At 43.4% G+C, this 16,116-nt stretch overlaps 1 long non-coding RNA gene across 1 annotated transcript; it reads left to right on the top strand.

Moving 5' to 3' along the window:
* Positions 1-654: 654 nt before the first annotated feature.
* On the top strand, positions 655-15,913 carry LOC106982990 (uncharacterized). The gene is made up of 3 exons (XR_001431448.3): positions 655-804; positions 4,726-4,952; positions 12,246-15,913. It is a non-coding gene; the product is annotated as an uncharacterized LOC106982990 (long non-coding RNA).
* The last annotated feature ends 203 nt before the right edge of the window (positions 15,914-16,116 follow it).

The following is a 16,116-nucleotide window of genomic DNA, read 5'->3' as shown; positions in this document are numbered from 1 at the left end:
CCCAGGTGCCCCAGGTTGCCACCATTTTGGACCATAATGGTTGCACTTCACCTTAAAAAAAAATCTATATGTATATCTGTATCTATCTATCTATCTATACATAAAAACTCTTTCTTGGAACACCTGGGTGGCTCAGTCTGTTAAGTATCCGACTTTGGCTCAGGTCATGATCTCACAGTGAGTTTGAGCTCCCGGTTGGACTCTGTGCTGACAGCTCAGAACCTGGAGTCTGCTTCAGATTCCGTGTTTCCCCCTCTCTCTCTGTCCCTCCCTGCTCATGCTCTCTCTCAAAAATAAATAAAATAAGCACTTAACACAAAACAAAAAAACCACTTTCTTGCATGGAAGAACCAAGGTAGAGAAAAGTATAAAGATGATCCTACTCTAAGGCACGTCCCTGAGCTAATCGGAATGAGAACCCCAAACCCCCTTTGAAACTTTTTATGACAAATAGCAAAAGCATCCATTGCTGTTAAATCTCTCTCTACCGTTCCTTCACACAGGTCCCAAATTTGAGGACTTAGTTGCCATATGTATTAAAGTAGGGCAGCTGCTGAAACAAGACACCTCCAAATGTATAATGACTCACCATAACTTAAATTTATTTCATGTTCTCATAATAGCATCAGATTGGGGCACAGTTCACAGGGCGGGCTTCTTCTGGGCAGTCGTCACTCAGGGATCCAGGCTGATGGAGGCTCTGTCGTCTTCAACACTTGAGTTCCTCTCAATCTCAGCCGGCTGGATGAGCCAAGGAGCTGCTGTGTGGGAGGCTGTTATGGGCTGGGCTTGAAAGTGATGCAGGTAACATCTCATTCCGTGGACTAGAATTCTGTTTTGTGGCCACAGAGAAATGCAAGGGAGACTGAAATGGAGTCTGTGTGCCCAGGAAAGAGAGGAAAACATGTAGCCATCAGTCACTGCTAGTGCGTTTGATGTTTTCTGAATTCTGAATGGTGCTTTGATCTCGCAGTTTCTTTTTTGGTTTCTTTTTGTGGATCTTTGCAAGGCACAATAGATTTGGGACTAGAAGACCAGCCTTTGAGAAGCTAATTATTTCCTCTTTGTACATTCAGCTGGATATTCAATGCATATTTGTTGAATGAATACGTGAATTCAAGAAGATAAAAAGAAATGGAGTCTGTTAAGGGGAATATATTGTTTATCAGACCCAGAAGTTTCAGTTGTTAACAACTGGGGGAAATGAGATAAAATTTGCTATTTAGCTCTAGAAATCTAATTTTCTTAGAATTTTTGCATAAGTTGTCTTATTTTACCATCTTAGTTTTAATAATATGTCAACATCATAGAAAAAAAAATTTAAAGAAGTAGAAACAGATAGAGATGCTCTTTCCCATTAAACTCAACTATTATCGAGTACCTCTTAACTTTGGCAATCCTCTGCATGCTTAAGAAAACTGCATTCTCTTTTTCAGTGCCTCCAATATGCAAAAAGTCCTGGGTTCTCAGCTCATTCTCTGCTTGTCTCCTTCACAGCTGCTGGAGCTCAGATGTTGAAATTCCTCACCAGGCTTTGCAATAGTATAGCTTCCCCCTGCAATACTGAGACTTAGCGCTCCTTTTGAAACCATTTGAGGGGTGCCTGGCTAGCTCAGTCGGTAGTCAGCAGTTGGGGTTGTGAGTTCAAGCCCCACACTGGGTGTAGAGATTATTTTAAAAAATAAATAAATAAGGGGCGCCTGGATGGCTCAGTCGGTTAAGGGTCTGACTTCGGCTCAGGTCATGATCTCACGGTTTGTGAGTTCAAGTCCCACGTTGGGATCTGTGTTGACAGCTCAGAGCCTGGAGCCTGCTTCAGATTCTGTGTCTCCCTCTCTCTCTCTCTGCCCCTCCCCTACTCACACTCTGTGTGTGTGTCTCTCTCTCTCAAAAATAAATAAACATTAAAAAAATGTTTTTAATAAATAAATTAAATTAAAAAATAATAACAGTTTCTTGTTTAAAATAAAATAAAATAAAAACATTTGACTATATGCTTTTTTAAAAACGTTTATTTATTTGTTTTGAGAGAGAGAGAGAGAGAGAGTATGAGAAGAGCAGAGAGAGGGAGACAGAGTCCCAAGCAGGCTGTGCACCAGCAGCACAGAGCCCAATGCAGGGCTTGAACTCACGAACTGTGAGATCATAACTTGAGCCGAAATCAAGAGCCGGTCGCTTAACCAACTGAGCCAGCCAGGCACCCCTGACTACATGCTTTCTAAAGTATTTCCAATAGCTAGGGTTTTCCTAGATTCTTCCAACAACTCTGTGAAGGTGGTACGAGGTCATCATCATCCCTAGCCCCATAAGGTGACTGATTCACATCCTAAGGTGGGAGCAGAGCTAGACTAGACCCCAGTTCCTCTGCTTTTCCACTAACCCATCTCCTGAAGAAGTGCTGTTTTATTCATTTCCCAAAAACCCTCCTCCCCCCTCCTTCCTCCTGTTTTCTATTCCAGATAAGAAACGGGGGGGGGGGGGGGGGGAGGTCAAGATCAAGATTAAGATATATCTCTTTTCCTCCAGTCAACAAAGTCTGTATCCGACCCCTAAAGCGGCCCCCCAACAATAGATGAGTAAATTGTTTGTTCATTCAACTTCCTGCCCACCTTATTTGTCAATAAGAAATTTGCATGAATTTTTCTCACGGTAAACTAAGAGGCTTTCCATTAGCAAAGGCTGTCTCTACAAGGAGTAGAACCTTTCCCCTCTAAACGCTTAGAAACATATTTTGAATATAATACAGCAGGGTTTTGATTGGTTTTGTTTTTTAAGGTATGTAGTAATTTCCTCACTCCCGTAATTACAGTTGAAGTCACTTGTTGGCAATGTATCACTAGGGGCTTAAAGAAAGAAGCCGGGTTGATTTCCACATAATGATCCAAATAAAAAAGGCTGAGAAATGAGCCCTGAGCCACTAAGCCCGCTGCAGTGTACAAAACAGGTTTATGTTCAGAAGCGGCCACAGCGTTTCCCTGATTTGCGAGCATAAAAATAAAGCATTTTCCTGTGGGTTATTTCTAACCTGCAAATTTTTTCCATAGCCAGATTTGCCTTGACCCCAGAGGTGAAACTTTAGAGAGAAATGCTTTTCACTAGCGGTTCCCATGATGTTATCAATCCCATTGTAGGACCAACAATTAATTATAACAATAAGAAAGACATTATTCATCCAGGCCTCCCTTCCTGCTCTTAAATTCATAAAACTCCCTGCCACCTGGACAGTTGATGTGTGTGTGTGTGTGTGTGTGTGTGCGCGCACACATATATGTGTGGCTTAAAATAACCTGATTACAATTATGTGTAAAATACACAGTGGAAAACTCTGGAAGAAAAATATCAAATACTTAAAGTAGCTATATGAATGGTGATATTAATGGGACAGGGGTCTTTTACTTTATTCTCTTTTTCTAAAATAACTATATTGCAGTTTTATTACTCTTCTTTTTTTAATATTTATTTATTATTTTCAAAAGAGAAAGAGAGAGAGCATGAGCAGGGAAGGGGTAGAGAACGAGGGAGACACAGAATCTGAAGCAGTCCCCAGGCTCTGAGCTGTCAGCACAGAGCCTGATGAGGGGCTCAAACTCAGGAACCACGAGATCATGGCCTGAGCTGAAGTCGAATGCTTAACTGACTGAGCCACCCAGGCGCCCTTTCACCTTACTTTTCTTTTCTTTCTTTTTTTTTTTTTAATGTTGTATTTATTTTTGAGACAGACAGAGAGAGAGAAAGAGAGAGTAGGGGAAGGGCAGAGAGAGAGAGAGGAAGACAGAGGATCTGAAAAGGGGTCTATGCTGACAGCAGCGAGCCCATGAAGGGCTCGAACTCAATTTGCAAACCTAGAGATCATGACCTGAGCCGAAGTCATCTGGGTGCTCAACCGACCCAGCCACCCAGGCGCCCCAGCGTTTTTATTACCTAAATAAAATTAATATCATTAATTCAATATAAAAAGTTTTAAGTATTTTACTTTTCACTATTTATTGAGTGCCTATTATGTGCCAGGGTTTGTCCTGGGGAGAACAAGAACCAGAACAGGGAGAATAAGACAGATACAGCTCTTTCTCTCATGGGAGTTCTAGTCAAAGAGGGGAGGCACGTCAGAAACAGGTAATTACATAAATTTATTAATTAATGTATTCACAAGTAGTCATTGAACATCTACTATGTGCCAAGATGTTTCTAAGCACTGTGAATCGGCAGGGAACGAAGCAGGCAAATGTCCTTGACTTCCTGGAGCTTATATTCTAATTGATTTACATATTGCTTCATTTCTAATTAGCATGAGTGTCATGAAGGAAAAGTACAGAGGGCCTGCCTCATCGGAAAGACCAGAGATGATGTCCCTGAGGAAGTGAGATAGTTTCAAGGGTCTCAAATAAAATAGGGCTTTGTTTTGCCCTCCTGGACTGAGAGAGCTCTGCCAGACAGGGCAGGAGTTTCCTTAGGTGACTAAGTTCTGGCAGGTGCTCTGTGTTGAGGTCTGACTCTCGGTTCATCTGCTGTGGAGGTGCCTGGTGCAAGAAATTCACACCCTTCCCCCCCCCCCCCCCGCCCCCCGCCAAGATGCCAGTGGGGAGGGATTTGAAACCAGATTTTGATTAGTAGTCGCTGTCCATTTGTGCTTCAGCACATTGTGTCCACGAAGTCCTGATACAGAAAAAAGCAAGGCCATCCTTCCCTCGTAGTGCTGACAGTAACTAATGGACCTTCCTCTCCCAGATGGGAAAACTGGAGCTGAGAAGACAAATCCAGCATGAGCCAGAGGGCCCTCTGCTTCGCGGGTCAGGAGAAAGCAACCGCTTGATTTTGGGTTTGCCCCTCAGACTGCAGAGCTCCGGGTCACCAGCCTAAACCGCTTAATGCACATTACGCCTGGGTCTACTTGGAAATGGCTGAAGGCACTTAAATGGAATGCCCAACCTTTGTCCTCAGCCCTGAAACCACAGGTAAGTATTTAGGTCTGTGTAGTATCGATCATGCCTCCCACTGGCACCAGGAAAAACGTTGTGAAGCAAGTCGACTTTCCAGTGACAAGGAAGTCATTCCCCTAATCCACTCTCACTGGACAATCAGGTTGACAAAAACCATTAAGTTTTCTGAGATTAGAAATTCACTGTCAGAGGGAGCCATGTATAGAGTTTTCCACTCCATTACACCCAGGACAATAACCAGAGGCCAAGTGACAGGAAAAGGCTGGGGTCTGTCTTTTTAAAGTTTCCTGTGTCCTTGGGTGGAGGGAAATAAATTAGCAAGTGCCTCCCTTTTGTAGGACATGGGATATATATTATCTCATTAATCAGCGCAACAGCCTACGAGGTGCATTCTGTGTATTGCATTTGTCAGAAGAATAAACTGGGGCTCAGCAGGTTTGGGTTGCTAGCTAAGATCACCCTGCTAGTTATGGTGATGTGGGGCTGAGAATCAGAATCATTGGGCTGGAGGGGTCTAGAGGCTCCTAACTTTCTTCTAAGCAGAACCACACTTTAACCATCTGGAAATCCAGTTCTGTCTGAAAGATCCCACTGTTCTGTGGCAACTGGAAGCAGGCTGGTTCTGTGGCAAAGACCACAGACTGTGGCAGATTCGTATCCATATGTCCGCCCCGCCTTTCACTGTGTGACCTTGGGGAAGTTTCTTCACCTCTCTGTCTCCTTTTCCTCCTCTAGTCATGAGGAGGTGATAACCTAAAAACTTTAGAGAACTGATGTTGTCCAGTAAAGGTGTTACAAGTAATTCCACTCAAAAGCATGCATTCTAGATCATGTATCAGCACAACTTTTCTGTAAAAGACCAACAGGTAAAGTGCTCTCTGCCACATTTACTCAACTCTACTAAGCACGGAAGAAGCCACATATAGTACATAAAGGGATTGGCATGGCTGTGTGCCAATAAAACTTTATTCATGGACACTGAAATTAGAATTCACCTGACTTTCATGGGTCAGGACACATTATTCTCTGAATTTTTTTTCAACCATTTAAAAATGTAAAGGCTTTCTCAGCTCCTGGACCATACAAAAGCAGGTGGTGGGCCTGGTTGAGTTCATGGGCTAAGGTTTGCCAATGCCAGCTCTCCAGTGCTACTCAAGGGCGGTCCAGGGATCAGCAGCCTCATTAACACCTAAAACTTTGTTGAAAATGAAACTGCATGGGCGCCACCCTAGACTTGCTGAATCTGAATCTTTAGGGAGAAGGAGCGGGAATCTGCATTTTAACAAGCTCTTGGCTATTTTCACGAACACTGGAGTTTGAGAATCACAGCTGTGGATGAACTCATACACATGTGCGCAAGGATTTACATACAAGAATATTCATAGCCACATTATCTGTAATAACTTCAACCTGAAAGGAACCCAAACGTCCAGGAACTGTAAAAATGTCTAAAAGCAGTAAAAGAGATAAGTGGAATAATATTCAGGAATGAAAACAGACAAACTAGAGTCTTGTGCCATATGGATAAATACTAAAATGATGACATGGAACACACACGGAAACAGATCCAGACACAAAAGCATATGGACTCTGTGATTCTATACAACAATATAAAGTTAAAAAATAAGCAAACTAGGGGCACCTGGGTGGCTCAGTTGGTTAAGTGCCAGACTCTTGGTTTCGGCTCAGATCGTGATCTCACGGTTTGTGAGTTTGAGTCCTGTGTTGGGCTCTGTGCTGACAGCGTGGACCCTAAGCTTGGGATTCTCTCTCTCCCTCTCTGCCCTCTCCCACTGTCTCTCTCTCTCTCTCTCTCTCTCTCTCAAAATAAATAAATAAACATTTGTTTTTAAATAGGCAAACTAAATTATACCATTTTGGGGTGAATACCCAAATGACAAAACAGTAAAGTGAGGCAAAGCAGTTATACTCATTAAAGTCAGGGTTGTAATCTTTGTGGGGAAAGAAGGCAGTATGTTTAGGAAAGGACACATGAGAGGCTTCTGGGGGTTGGCAATGCCCGATTTCTTGACCTGGGTGATTGCTACACACATGTGCTCACTTTCTGATAATTTGTTTAAGTGTGCATTTATGTTTCGTGCACTTTTCTGTATGTGTGATGCATTTCACCATAAAAAAAAAAATTAAAAAGAAAAATCCTGCCAGGAATGGTGACTTTCTGAGCTAGCCCTGTGTATGGAACCTGCCAGACCCACTTCACACCTTGACTTCCCGCTTGGCCGATTCCCTGTAGCCCACCCAACTGCAAGTTGCAAATTTATAGGCCAACTGAGCCCAGATGGTTTCCTGTGATAGCTGCTAGGGGCATAATAATGAATACACGTCTCCCCACACGTTCCTGAATGCGTTTTGGCAGGATTTTTACTGCAGGCAGTAAAACCTTGTTACAAAGTCCCTCACTGTCTCAGGGGCTTGGCCACGTTGCGGTTGAGCCATACCACCTCTTGTTACAGGCAGCCCGTCATCCTTGTCCCACATAGCATCCTTGAGAGCTGGCTTTCTCTCCCTTGTCCTATGAGGCTGTTTGATTGATTGTTACTAATAATCATTGCATTTCAGAAACCCAGATTCCTGTCCTCACAGCTGGAACTTCCTCTTTGCACTAATTGGAAAAGCATCCTCCGGGAAATGGGGCATCTTTATTGAGTCAATCTTTGGCGATGACTATGTCAACTGGCGAGATGAAGTATACAGCAAGGAAGTGAAGGCTCTGAAACCCTCCAGGGCACTGGTCCCAGGTCTCAGTTGAAGAAGTCAGGCTGACTTGACCAGATCCCTGTATGGAAAAACTAAGGGTCACGTTAGGGAAGGGCCAGCTTGAGGGGCTGGGGTCGATCCATAAGTTCAGGAGCCATCCCAGCTAATGGTCCCCCAATTTTCTTCCCTTTCTTCCCTGAAAATTAGCTGCATAATTAAGACTACATTTCCCAGACTCCCTTGCAGTTAGATATGGTCATGTGAGCAAATTATAACTAATTAGAAAGCAAGCAGAGGGGATGTACGAAGCTTCCATGAAGAGCCATATGCATCCTTCTTTTCCCTTCCTTTTCTTGCTTTCGGCTGGAACGTGGCTGGAGATTTAGCAGCCATTTTGAACAATGAGGTGACTTTGGAAGTGGAGTCCACGCCAACGGGTGGCACAGCACTATTCCAGCCTTTGACTGCTTCCTGGACTCTTGCAAAAGAGAAACTTTTAAATCTTGCTTAAGCCATTGTTTCGGGAGATTTTCTGTCACTTGTAGTAAGAACCTAATCTTAACTCCTATAACAGCATTTTTTATAATGGTAAAGAAGTGGAAGCAACCTCAGTGGCCCTTAAGAAGGGATTGGTTACATTTGTTCCCTCATTTGCTTACTCATTCGTCACATTTGAAATGAGTGTCTACCCCATGCTTGGCGTGGTTTCAAGCACTGGGGATATAGTGGTTAAAAAAATGTTGTCTCTGCTCTCAAAAACTTTGTTGGAAGAGGAAGCAAAAGGCATAAATAAATGGACAACTAAAATATAGCTTAATGAGTGGAACCACAGAGACCGAGTAGTTTAAAAAATAGTATAATGAAACAAACAGAAGGTTACTGGAGGGGTTGTGGGAAGGGGGATGGGCTAAACGGGTAAGGGGCATTAAGGAATCTACTCCTGAAGTGATTGCTGCACTACACGCTAATTTGGACATAAATTTGAAAAAATAAAATTAATAAAAAAATTATAATGAGATAAGGAAAATGTTCATGGCATATTGCTAAACAGTAGGTTAATAAGGTCATACACGGTGAGTCTAATTTGTAAAACATATATATTTGCATAGAGAAAAACCAAAACTGATGTATAATTAGTCTGAACACTTTGAACAGCATTTAGCAAGAGACAAATAAACGGTTAAGGAGTGAAAGGTTTTATTTCAAGGTGGAGGGACTATTTTTGTCCCCCTGTATTTCTATATGCTTTCCAAATGCTACCCACATATTATGGATCACTTTTGTAATAAGGAAAAAATACCAACACGAGGAAACAATGTGCGTTATGAAGTTCAGGATCAAGACGAAATGTGTAGGGTAGTGATTTCAGTGAGATTGCAAACTAAGTTGTGCTAAACAGTCTTAAAAAGAAACTCGAGTCTGAGGTCTGAGGTTGGCCTCTCCCTAGGGGGAGGACACTAGAAGGGTCTGGTTCTCCGCCCCATGTACTGTCTAGAAGCATGCAAAGAAGTTTGCCCAGGGCTTTGTTCTACATTTTTAGTGGGGCAGGGCCCACTGCAGCCAAGTTATTAAGCACTAGCCCTATCATTTCTCTTCCCATGGCTCCTCTCTGCTGGGCCTCTTGCCCAACCATTAAAGCAGCTGTTGTTGTTTTGTAGAGGCTAATTAACTCCACACTGCATGAAGCCAGACGCTAATTGGCCCACTCACTTAATCAACTTTAATGTCTCTCTTCTGGTGGACCCGGCTGCTGCTTTTTGTTCCCCTGATCACCAACAAACGCAGATCCAGGGGAGTGGTAATAACGGCCTCCGGTGGGCACACGCAGCCTTGACCCCGTCCCCTACCACAGAGTAGGGGCAGAGGGTCATTCCGACCCGCAGTCGGCTCAGTGGACGTCCTCCCAAGTTCACGATCACTGGTGCATCTCGGGACCTGAGCCTATTGCCTCTCTTCCAAACATTGCACGGTGATATGAGTCATCAGATGGTTGGTTCCTCAAGAGGATTGACCTCATCGCTGTCTGTTGCTGACACAGATTTAAGACTCTAAAACCTAACTAACTCACACAATTACTGCAACTACACTTTCCTGAGTGTCTTGGGTGCAGCAGATGCCGTGGCACGTCCTTTCCAATGCAACGTGAACACGACGCGGCTCAGGGTAAGTAAGCAATACATACTCTTCACCAAATGAGGAAGAAACATCACTCGTCCCCATTTGTCAGATGAGGAAACTGAGGCAGTAATAGTATTTACAAATGTGATTGAAATGACACATATGCTCATTTCAATCATAGCCCTGTAAGATTAGGACCAAGAATTGTTATAATCCCCATTTTGGGTAGAGTTTAGAAACTTTGAGAAAGAAAAGTGACTTTCCTAAGAGATCACCAAGTATGGTGGACAGAATAATCCCCCCCCCCCCAACACCACCTGCCAAGACGTGCATATCCTAATTCCCAGAACCTGTGAATATGTTCCTTACAGGGCAAAATGACTTTGCTAATGGATCAAGTTAGGATTTGGAGATGAGATTATCCTGGATTATCTCGTTGGGCCGAGTATAATCACGAAGTTTCTTGTAAGAGGGACACAGGGGGCTATGAATCAGAGACAGAAGATGTGAGAACAGCAGAGGTCAGACAGGAGAGAAAATGCTACACTGCTGACTTTGAAGACAAAGAGGGGGCCACAAGCCAAAGATTGCAAGCAGCATCCAGAAGCTGGAAAAGGGAAGGACATGGATTCTCCCCTGAAGCCTCTGGAAGCAACACAACCCTACCAACACCCTGACTCTAGACATCTGACCTCCAGAACCGTAAGATAATAAACTCATGGTGGGTTAAGTCACGAAGTTTGTGGTAATTTGTTACAGCAGAAATATGGAGCGACTACTGATTTTGTTACAGCAGCAACAGGAAATGAATACACACCATAAATGGAAGAATTAAAGGGCTTGAATTTAGGCATCGTGACATGAAATCCCTTTCTGACTGCAGTGACAAGATTTCCCCATACATGATCAATATGCGGTGATTTTGAATGCTCGCCTCCTGTAAGATGAGGATAAACGATGCCTGTGGGTCTGTGGGCCTGGCTTCCCCCTGAAGGCCAACATGCCCTCTGCCTCCTTCCCAGTCCACTCCACGCTTCTTGCCCTTCATTTCCTTCCTCTTCTTCCTCAAGCATCTGAAACCCAGCTGTACAACGTATCTCATCTAGGGGAAACCATGGTTCTGTCTCTATCTGAAGGTCAGCTTTGACCAGGGCAGGATGCGTCACAGAGCTTGTGGGAGTTTGGGGTTTGGGAGACTGTAGAGCAGTGTGGTTAGTCTCCGGCATTTGAATTCTACCTACCCACTTACTTTCAGCGTGCCTCCATTTCGTCTTCTGATAACAAGGTGGTTCTGAGGACGAAGTGACACAACTCACGTGTCCCACTGAGCACAACATCTGGTAATGATAAATACTCACCAGATGTTGTCAGTGATAACACCAACACAAACTGAGCTCCAGGCTGGCAGAACTCCAGGCCTCGCTCCTAGAGCAGTGGTTCTCAGACTGCTGAGACCGCGTCATCAGATGGATGGCATGCATCGGATTTATCTGGAAGGGATGGCCTCCACTTCCAGAGTTTCTGATTTAGTAGGTCTGGGGTGGGCTCTGAGAATCTGCATGGCCCAACATTTCCAGGCAATGGGGGTGTTGCTGTGCCAGGGATCATACTTTGAGAACCACTGATGCAACACATAGAGTCAGGGATTGTGCCTTCCATGCTATTTTGCCCTAGCGCCCAGCACAATGCCTGGCATATAACAGATACGTGACAAATATGTGTGGCATGAATACATTTCTTTCCACTGTCTTCCTGAGGCTTTAAATGTCCAGGAGGCTGCCCTTTTCCATAAAATAATTCCATTCTCTATCTTTTTTATCGCCATCATATTTACTACAACTTGGTGCTGACAATCTCCTCTTCATAGACTCCCTGTTTTCCTCTTGAATACCCTCCATTTCCCCAGTGAGTGTCTCTCCCCTGGATCTCAACCTTTTCCATTAACTCCATGCACTGCACAGCCTGTTCCAGGACATCAAACTTTAATTTAAACAGAAAATAATCAATAAGCTTAGCAAATTGCCCATGGCAACCTCTGCTGAGTGAATCAAAGGGTTTTATAGGTAATTTAAAGGGTGTCCTCACTTATCCCTCAAGGTAAAGCTTAGCACATTGACAAGGGCCCTTTTCCACTCTGGCCCAGGATGCTCTGGAAGAAAATGGAGGAGAAAGGACTTAGGTTCTGGGGTTAGGGGGGGTGTTTGGACCAGGTAGGAAGGGTCTGTTTTTAAGCACTGACATCTGATATTGACCCCCATGTGAGTAAGGGGTTTTCATTGTTACAGACAACAGAAGCAGACTCTGGATAACTTCAGAAATAAAAATTACTGTCAGGCTATGAGGTGTAATTGATGAAAAAAAAGGTTAAATATCTGGTTCTCAGAAATTTTAGAAACCGGGGTTTTCTCTCTTGAAGGTGTTATTTAGGGATGCACCTGTGTGATTTTCTGTCTTTGTGTATTTTGACCCAAGATTCATATTCCAAGAGAGCATCTGAGCAGCCTGACTGGGTCACATGGCCGTCTCTTGACCTGGAAGGACGGGGCACCATGATGGACGGTTCCACTGAGAAGGGAAATGGAGAGGAAAGCTAGTTCTCCAAAGGAATACAGAGGTAGAGTAACTACAGAAGGGGACGGCAAATACATATTTCTACTATAGAACTTTGTTTTTGACTTTGTGGTTTGACTGATTGTTTTCTCCAAACAAGAGTGGCCAATCTAACAGTGTTTTATGAGATTGTGGGGCCTGCGCAGGACTTTGAAGGGCCATCAAGCACGTGGCTTGGTTATCTACCCAAGCCAGAGAGCTGTCTGTCATTTTCTGAGAATCTTCCCAGACTCCTCTGAGAAGATGGTCTAACTTTTAAATCCTTACAAACAAGACCAGTTCTCTCTTCCAGGGAGATATTAAATACCCGACAACCAGTATACCATGGGAGTGAGCTAACCAAAACTGTAAGAGTGGTAAACAACCCATAGGACCAAACTGATCCACGCCAACCGACCGTCTGTCCAGTGTCTCCTTAACCTAAGTGGGACGTTGAAAGCCTGTCCTTCTGATCTCTACAATAGATGCCCATAACAGCTCCTCATTCCCTGGGAGAAGTACCGGGGTCTTCTTTCCTGAGTTTTCACAGACCCATGGCTTTGTCAGGGACTTAAAAATTTAGTGTGCCAACTGTATGATGGATGCTGCCTTCTTAACAGAGCTGCACATAAATGCCATGCAGTCTGCTGCTTTTTCCTGTGTATTAAACTCTGGAGTCATCCTGCCTGAGTTTAAAACCCAGCTCTACTACTTACTGGCTCTGTGGCCTCAAGTAAGTGGCTTACCCTCTCTGAGCCTACCTCCCCACCATTTTCCCTCCTCCACTATCAAGCAAATTCCAGACACCGTATCATTTCATCCATAAATACATTACTAAATGATAAGGACTCTTTTTAAAAGGTAACCAGAGTACCATAATTCTTTTATATCATCAAGTGGCTGTTCCTCATTTATGGTTCTTATAGAATATCTTAATTGTTTTCTTAGGAAAGTAGTAATTTCTTTTTTCCTCAACATAGTACCATAAGCATTTTACCATGCTGTTAAATATTCTTCTAAAATGTAATATTTAGGGGCACCTGGGTGGTTCAGTTGGTTAAACATCCGACTCTTGATTTTGGCTCAGGTCATGAACTCACAGTTCGTAAGTTCAAGCCCCACATCAGGCTCTGTGCTGGCAGTGCAGACCCTGCTTGAGATTCTCTTTCCCTCTCTCCCTGCCTCTTCCTGTCCCCCCCCCATAATAAACAAATAAATTTAAAAAACAAAATAAAATGTATGATTTAAGCATGCATGATATTAATGAATCAGTTAATTTATTGAGCCAATCATGCTTTCAGATATTTATGTTATTTCCAAATTTTCACTATTAAAAAAGGCTCTGATTAACATCTGTGGTAGACCCTGGGTGTCTCAAAATATCCATATTCCCCTTATTCTTTAGGATAGAACCCCAAATTTACTTGGTGTGACAAAAGATAAGCTAAAAAATTTTCATTTCCCAGCTTCTCTTGCAATTAGCTGAGGCCAAATGAGACAGAAATAGACATTGCATGGGGTCTCTGGGAAGGCTGCTGGGAGGAAATTGATTGGGCTGGTAAGTGCTTTTTTTTTGCCCTCCTCCCCCTCCTTCTTCCTGCCGCCTAGAACACAAGTAGAGCTCGTAGTGGTCCAACACCATCTTGAACCATTAAAATGGATGATACACTCTAAGGTGACAGAGCAGGAAAAAAAGCAGCTTGAATCTCTAACGACCCTCAAGTCAGAGGTCTGTTTCCCTCCAGACCTCCTTTAGATGAAAAAGTAAAAACTCCTTTATTTTTTTAAAATTTTTATTTATTTGTTTTTGAGAGAGAGAGAGAGGTGACGGGAAGGGCAGAGAGCGACGGAGAGAGAGAGAATCCCAAGCAGGCTCCGCACTGTCAGCCCAGAGCCCACCGCAGGGCTTAATCTCACAAACCGTGAGATCAAGACATGAGCTGAAATCAAGAGTCAGACGTTCAACCAGCTGAGCCATCCGAGTGCCCCAATAATTCTTTTATTTAAGCCACTGTAAAAGTTCATCGTTTAGCATGAAGCCTTGAGACTGGCATATGCTGGTCTTCACACATGGTGTGGCTGGAGCAGAGTTATGGAGTAGAAAAGGAGCTACACGTATGAGGTTGGAGAGGAGTCTGGCAGGCCACGGTGAAGATATCCATCCTGAGTGTGCTACGTGCCTCACGATGGCATGAACCTTCTAGAGTTATTCCAAGGGAGTTACATGATGGTATCACCACATTGCCTGCCCCATGGCAAGCATTTACTACGTGGTGGTTGTCATTATTGTTATTACTAATGACAGGGCAATAGTGTTGAAAGAGAATGGGACCAGGAGTCAGAGAAGTAGGGCTCCATTACTGCTTTTGGAAGTTGCCAATCTCAAGACACTAGCCAAGTATCTTTGCTTCTTATGATTTCAGTTGTGTCATATGTAAAATGTATACAAGACCAGGTAGATGACTGTCAAATTTATGTTAGCCTCAAAACCTGCTGCTCAAATGGAATATTGCATAAGTCAAACATGCCCCATAGACACAAGCAGAGTGATTGTGGTAGGGGTGGACATTGCTCAATACTGTTGCTACTTGCTGGGTCTTCTCTTCCGTGGTGATCCCTCAGGAGGCTTCTCAAGGCGCTGCTTAAAAACCACTAGACTGAGGGGCACCTGGGTGGCTCTGTCAGTTCAGCATCTGACTTCGGCTCGGGTCGTGATCTCACAGCTCCTGGGTTTGAGCCCCGCATTGGGCTCTGTGCTGACAGCTCAGAGCCTATAGAGCCTGCTTCAGATTCTGTGTCTCCCTCTTTTCTGACCCTCCCCTGCTCACACTCTGTTCCTCTCTCCTTCAAAAATAAATAAACATTAAAAAATGGTTTTTAAAAACCACTAGACTGAGGCTGGACATCATTAGACACTAGGGAAATGCAAATCAAAACCACAGTGAGACAGAGCACAGAGGATTTTTAGGGCAGTAAAGCTACTCTGTATGATGCTACAATGGTGGTACAGGTGTCATTGCACAGTTGTCAAAATCCAGAGGATATACAACATGAAGAGTGAGCCCTGATGCAAGCTATGGACTTTGAGTGATGATGGTGTGTCAGTGTGATGTCATCAATTTTGGAATGCACCACTGTGGTGGAGGGTTTCGGTAGTGGGGAAGCTTGTGCATGTGTGGAGGCAGGGGTAGATGGCAACACTCTGGACTTTCTACTCAATTTTGCTATGAACCTGAAACTGCTTTAAAACATTAAAAATTAAATTTACAAAATTTAAGTTTATTAATTTAAAATATTTTTCGTAAAAAAAAAAAACCACAGCGAGATACCATTTCATACCCACTGGGTGGCTATAATTAAAAAAAAAAAAAAAGACGAAACAAATGGTGGAAAATAACAAGGATTAGCAAGAATGTGGAAATTGGCTGGAACCCCCCCCCCCCCCCCCCCGATTTGCTGGTAGAAATGTCAAATGGCTCAGCCACTTTGGAAAACAGATCAACCATTCCTCAAAAAGCTAAACAAAGAATTACCAGGTGGCCCAGCAATTGTACCCCTACATATATGCATAAAAGGATTGAAAACAAGTATTCAAACAAAAACTTGTATCCCAATGTTCATAGCATCACCATTCACAATAGTCAAAGGCAGCAACAAACTGAATGTCCATCAGCAGATGAATAGATAAATAAAATGTGGTATATACATACAGCGGAATATTATTCATCAGTAAACAGGAACAAAGTAGTGATAC

This window comes from Acinonyx jubatus, chromosome D1 (assembly GCF_027475565.1).
Source record: "Acinonyx jubatus isolate Ajub_Pintada_27869175 chromosome D1, VMU_Ajub_asm_v1.0, whole genome shotgun sequence".
NCBI classification, from domain to species: Eukaryota; Metazoa; Chordata; class Mammalia; order Carnivora; family Felidae; genus Acinonyx; species Acinonyx jubatus.
Note: the sequence above shows the minus strand (reverse complement) of the source record. Positions and strands in the feature narration are given on the sequence as shown.